The 6,000-nt window shown below is 48.0% G+C and overlaps 1 protein-coding gene across 12 annotated transcripts in view; it reads right to left on the minus strand.

Moving 5' to 3' along the window:
* SMAD1 (SMAD family member 1) overlaps nucleotides 1-4,859 on the minus strand; it is an 82,533-nt gene extending 77,674 nt beyond the window's left edge. The window contains exons 1-2 of one of the 12 annotated variants that reach the window (XM_069556766.1): nucleotides 2,972-4,383; nucleotides 833-906 (exon numbers count right to left, since the gene is read on the minus strand). The gene's annotated coding sequence lies outside the window, so the exon portion shown is untranslated. Of the gene's footprint in view, nucleotides 1-832; nucleotides 907-2,971; nucleotides 4,384-4,451 lie in introns of those variants that run through there. The other 11 variants (XM_069556769.1, XM_069556776.1, XM_069556768.1 and 8 more) reach the window with 11 other exon arrangements.
* Nucleotides 4,860-6,000: the final 1,141 nt, after the last annotated feature.

Raw genomic sequence — 6,000 nt, forward strand, 5'->3', positions numbered from 1 at the left:
ACTCCTGGAACATTTTTTTAAGCACCATCAGTTTGTGATTTATATAAGAAAACAGCAAGGGAAAAGAAAGTGATAGGTTTCCAGAAGAGCAGAGATAAAACTAATTTGGCTTTGAAATGCATTACTTTTATGCCAGAATTATTCCTCCAATTATGTCCTGCTTAGATACATAGGATCATTATTATTTCCGTTCTTAAGCACTTAAAGGACAACAGAAAATGACCCAGTAGAGCACAGTAAGAGAAGGCAAATTTGCCTAAAAGTGTAAAAATAAAGTTACGTCTATACCAGAATAATAAAGCCCAGCAAAACAATGATGAGTTAGGTACTCTAGATATATTAATATATTTAAAAGCGAGGCTCTATGGGTGGGTGGGGGGAGACTCAAGAAAGAAGCATATGTTTATGGTGGTGGTTTAGTCGTGTCTGATTCTTGCAACCCCATGGATTGTAGCCTGCCAGGGTCCTCTGTCCATGGGATTCTCCAGGAAGGAATACTGGACTGCCATTTCCTTCTCCAGGGGATCTTCCCGACTCAGGAATCAAACCCCGGTCTCCTGCCTTTCAGGCAGATTCTTTTTACCCACTGAGCTACGAGTAAAGATCCCGTATACACTTAAAGCTGATTCACATTGTTGTACAGCAAACTAACACAGCACTGTAAAGCAATTACCCTCCAATTTAAAAAAGTAAGTTAAAAGGGGGAGAACAGTTTAAAAAAAAGACAGAATCTAGAGTGAGGCTGCCTGGTTCCTATCACTGCTAAGAATATAACCACTAGTTATGTAGCCTGAGGCAAGACAATGAATTGCTCTGAACTCAGTTTCCTTACCTGTAAAATGTGACAGCAGTATTTAGGGAAGCTTTGAGGCTTAAATGAGATACGAGCATTAAAGACAAGGATACCTGGGGGGGAAAAAAAAAAAATCAGCTACCATTATTTCTCCTACCCAAAGCTCCAAATCAAATTAGAGTCCATGACACCAATGATAAATAGGATCCACAGAAAAGTCAACCTCACTTTACACAGCAGCTTCAATGGTTACTTCCAAGCGTTTTTTTTTTTAACAAAAGCAACTAGTAAAACAGCAAAATTAAGTGATGGAGCTCTTTCTGTCTCTGACCCTACAAACTCATCCACAGACGTAACAGGCAGAGTAGCAGCTGAAAGATGGGTAGAAAGCAAGGGCGAGGAGAGGCGAAGGTTCTAGAGGGGCAGTGTCCAACACTGTCCATCTGTGACGATGCGAACATTCTGTGTATACCTTGTGCCATGTGGTAGCCACTAGCCACATTAGTTGAGCATTTGAAATGTGGCTAGTGCTGCTGGGAAGATGAATTTTTATTTCATTTTAATTAATTCCAATTTAAATACCCACATGTGGTTATGGCTACCAGATTGGACAGCACAATATGGCTACCAGATTGTCATCCCCCGATGACAGATACACTGAACAAGGAGCGCCAGAAATTTAAGCAAAAAATAAGGATCTTCTTTTCCTGAACTTTTCATATGTTCAATTCAAATATTAGTGTCTCTGTTTCCAGTAGAGAGCTGGTAACTCTGATTAGTTCAAGAAATAACATACCAGCGGATACATCAATATAGTGCGACTCCATGTTAAGGATCAGAGATGCGAAGTATGTGGTTCTCTGATATTTTAGAAAGTCCCTTAGGCCAAGTTAAATTCAAGCTCACATGAAGCATGATTCAGTGCAGGGATCAGAGCTGCAAAGGTCCTTATCAGCACCCCCAAAGCATCTGCTTGTCCACTACCAAATGGAAAGCTGCTTAACGCAGACTTAACATCCCTTAATTTATCTTCTTTTCAGAAACTCAGAGTTCTGTAAGCCTTTCTTCTCTTCCAGAAATGCGAGCGTTCCTCACCAGTTCCGCATTTCCGCTATAAACAGAATCCATGTACCACCCATATCTGAAGGATAACGCCAGACTCCTGCTCAGCTGCCCCTGTAATATGGTTTAATTATGATGACTGAACTAATAGGCTGACATCATAGACTTTTACAGGCTGACCCTATGTCATCCTGATGTATCATTTTGCACCAGTTCAGTGCTGTAAATCAATTTAAGATCTCAAGCAGGTTGAAAAGGCTGGTAATGATGCTTTCTGTGCCGTCTCTGGAGACTCTACATTATACACAACTTACATTATTTATAAAGCCTCAATGATGCCTCCATTAGCCTTGTAAGACTACACAAATGAGATCTTTTATACACACACAACTTGGCCTTGATTATGGCGGTGACTGCAGCTTAAATACACTCATCTAATTACACTCAAGTTTATTCTTTTTCCAATCTAACCAAGTTATTAAACCCAGAATTACTAGAAATCAAAATTACAAACTGCAATTTAGTTTTCAACTAATAAATGTATTTGGAAAAATGAGATACTTCCTTTTAATGCTTCATTGAGCTTAGTAGAAAACTGAATTCCAAGAGGTATAAGTTAACATTTTAAATGGCCTAAGAATTGTCAATTCTCTAAAATGCAAAGGTCATCAGCTCCTCAGGGGTATAACACCAAAGGACACTGAAAAAAGGAAAAATGTATTCTGTTACATACCTATGGCTGGAGCGGTCAAAACTAAATCAAGGACAAATCCCTACCCTCAGAAGAAACCTGATCCTGCCCGGATCCTCCAGAGGCTTTGGCATCACCCACCTCTAGAAAACCACCTCCCAAGACCCTGGTTATAGTTTCCTAAAGAATTGCAATAGTGCACAAATGTACACCACCTGCACAGAAATATCAAATAACTGCAAACGGGAAGGACGGAGGGAGAGGAGAGCACAAACACTTAAATCAGTTACAGCATATTCAGGCCTGGCCCCTCCAACAGAGTAACACTGATGCAAAATATTTAAACCACTGAAAAATCCCGGGGCTGTGAACATTGATTCGGTCCCGATTCTTTTTCAATCATGGCTCCAGTACAGCTCACCTACCTCCAATAAAGCATCAGGCGGTTATTAGAAACAAGATGAAAAATCAACAGAGCGCAGAGAACAGTTTTCTCATTGTGTTCCTGAATGTAAGCACGCTATCCACGGCAGGCCACGAGAGCGAGAAATATTCTGAAATCAAGGCATTCTGCTATTGAGCGGCGTGCTCAAAGTTTCAGCAGCAGAAACAGCACACCGAGAAATCAGGCAACTTCTGTGTCATTCCACCTACTCAAGAAACTTCAGCTACAATGGCAAGAGAACCTCAGGGGAAACAAACAGGGGCCGGTTGTCACAGCCCTTTCGACAACGATGCTTTCTCGGGAGATGGCTGGGAGACGCGCCCGGATTTTCAGAAAGGGAAGTGCCTTACCGGCGATCTTGCAAGTGCATGGAAACAACGTCCGCGCCGCAAAATAAACAAAAGCCGCAGCTACTGTAGTTGTAAGATCCTGCAGGCATCGGTTCCCCCGCCCTTCCCAAAGTACATCAAGAAAACGCTCTCCCTGGAAGCCTTCATATATAAATATATATAAATCAACTAGAAAAACAAGCCCACATCTCTTTCACACCCACCACCCCCACCTTCCCGCAACAACAACCCCGAGAAACACTTAACAAAGACCGAGCGCAGAGTAAATGAACAGTTGTTGCACCGCGAACTCACAAACACACACGCAGTGAGGCAATCGAATCCGGGAAAGGGAAAGGAATGAGACGACACTCTGAGACTTGGCGCGGGGGAGGGGGGGTAGGCGGAAGAGAAAAAAAAAAAAAATTTACACGCCGCCGCCGCCAGACCTTTGAATAAATTAGAGGGAATTTCGGTGCGAACTTTCCTTGACCTCGACCCCCAAGAGGCTAGTGGGGGCAGAGGAGGGAGCCCGCCCCGCACGCGGAGGGACCCAGGGCACCGGGTGTCCCCCTGGCGCAAGCCCGACTCCGCGGAAAGGGCAGCGCCGGCGGCCGCCCTCCGACTCCTGCAGGGGTCGCCCGGGCCGGCGCGGGACACAATGGGCCCGCGGGCCGCGCCGAGTGCCCAGGCCCGGCTGCAGGAAGGGAAAGGGAAACGGGCGGAGGGGGAGGGTGGCCGCAGAGGGCCGGGCGCAGCCAGGGCCGGGAGCCCGGGAGCCTCGGAGCGCGGTTCCGCACCGCAGACCCAACAAAGACGCGGGGGGCACCGCGGCCCGAGCCCAGCCCGGCTGGTCCGGCGCCGAGGGCAAAAGGTGGCAGGTTTGCTCCTTTAGAGCGGCCGGGAGGCGCCATCATGGGCGGGGGTGGGGGTCCCCCGATCCGCCCCACGCGGGGAAGAGACCCCCTCCCCGCCGCAGTCCGCGCCACCGGCCCCGCGCTCCGTCGCGGCCACCCGGCCCGCCCGCGCCCGCCCCAGCCCGAGGCGGCGGCGCTGGAAAGCCCGGAGCGCCGAGGGGAGGGCGGGGACGCGGCGGAGGGGAAAGTTGGGTTCGGGTCTGTTTCGTTTTACCGGGTTGGCTGCGCGCCCATCCGCGCGGGCGCACGAGTTGGCCGGGCGAGCCGGGTCCCCCGCGGCCCCGGTCCGGGCGACCGGGCGCTGCGCCGCGCTGCGCTCGCAGGGTCCCTCCCCGAGCCTCGGCCCGGGCTCAGCGGCTCGGCCTCTCCTTCCTCCGCCCGCCCGCTCGCCCGCTCGCTCGCTCCCGGAGCCTGGATTGATCTGGTCGCGCTGGCGTCAGGGAGTCGGAGCCGCCCAGCCTCCACTCCTCGGCTGCCAATACTCGGCGCACTCGCCCGCCCGCCTGCTCGCTCGCTCACACGCGCACCCGCGCGCCACCGCCGCCCGACCAGGGATCCTCTCCAAATTCCCGGCCCTGCCGACGCGAGCGCTGAGCCCGCGCCGCCTCCCCCGCCTCCAGCCCCACGCCCCGCTTGTTCCAAGGAGAAAACACTACTGCCCCTGCCTCCTTGAGTCCAGGGGGAACGGACTTGTGCCTTACCTGCCGGTGAAGTTTCGCTTTCAGTGTTTATTTCCGAAATGTTCATCTACACTCCCACCGTGCCCACCGAACCGCATTGGAAACGCAGAGTGCATTTTGACAATTACCTTTCGAGCCTCGCCTTTTTACTGTCTAGTTTTCCTTGCCCTTCACTTACTCAGTGATTTGCAAGCCCCAAAAGTTGCTCGTACGCAGAACTGGATAACCTAATGACTATTGCCTGTGTTTATAGCAAACCTTGAATCAATCAATACGTGTGTTTTATGCCAGTTCGGGATCTAATGATGCCAGTTGGTTACCTCGTTGCTCCAGATGACAAATACCACAATATAACTTAACAATTTTTCCATCCAGTTTCTAAGTCTTTCAAATGTCACGAACTTCCCCAAATAAAACGAACTAACTCCCAGCAACCTGATCTGCATAGACATTGACAGTGTCTTTTTGTAAGATTTAATTTTTCTCTTGGCCAGCTCTCTGTAAGCTGGCACGAAATCTTGGATAATTACCATAATGATGAATTATGTTTAGAGGCGAATAATTATTCTGAGGAATAAATTTCACGTGTACCAAAAGAACCATTACCACCAGTATTTTTAGAAAATTAATGGTACTCTCCAATTGTTCGTTTACTTTTACATGTGCACATTCATTTAAAATTCTTATTAGCTATTTTATTATTTCCGCATTCCATGTTTAATTATTCAAAGGAAATGCAACAAGTCCCCCGAAATATGTAAACCATGTTTATACACAGATCAGACTATTTCTGCTAATTTCTTCATTAAATGATTTGAGCAATTACAGATCAATTCTTGGGCCTCATCTCATTTTCCCTAAAATCAACATTTGACACAATTCTTCATTCTCTACTCCTTGAAACAATATTTGGAGTGAGCCTTGTTAAATGCCACTCTGATCAGGTCATTCCTCTGCTCAAACCCTCCTTTGATAAAGAGAGTATGCTATATCCATACAATGGAACATTCTGTTCAGTTCAGTCGCTCAGTTGTGTCCGACTCTTTGCGACCCCATGAATCACAGCACGCCAGGCCTCCCCGC

Source organism: Ovis canadensis, chromosome 17 (genome assembly GCF_042477335.2).
Source record: "Ovis canadensis isolate MfBH-ARS-UI-01 breed Bighorn chromosome 17, ARS-UI_OviCan_v2, whole genome shotgun sequence".
Taxonomy (NCBI): Eukaryota; Metazoa; Chordata; class Mammalia; order Artiodactyla; family Bovidae; genus Ovis; species Ovis canadensis.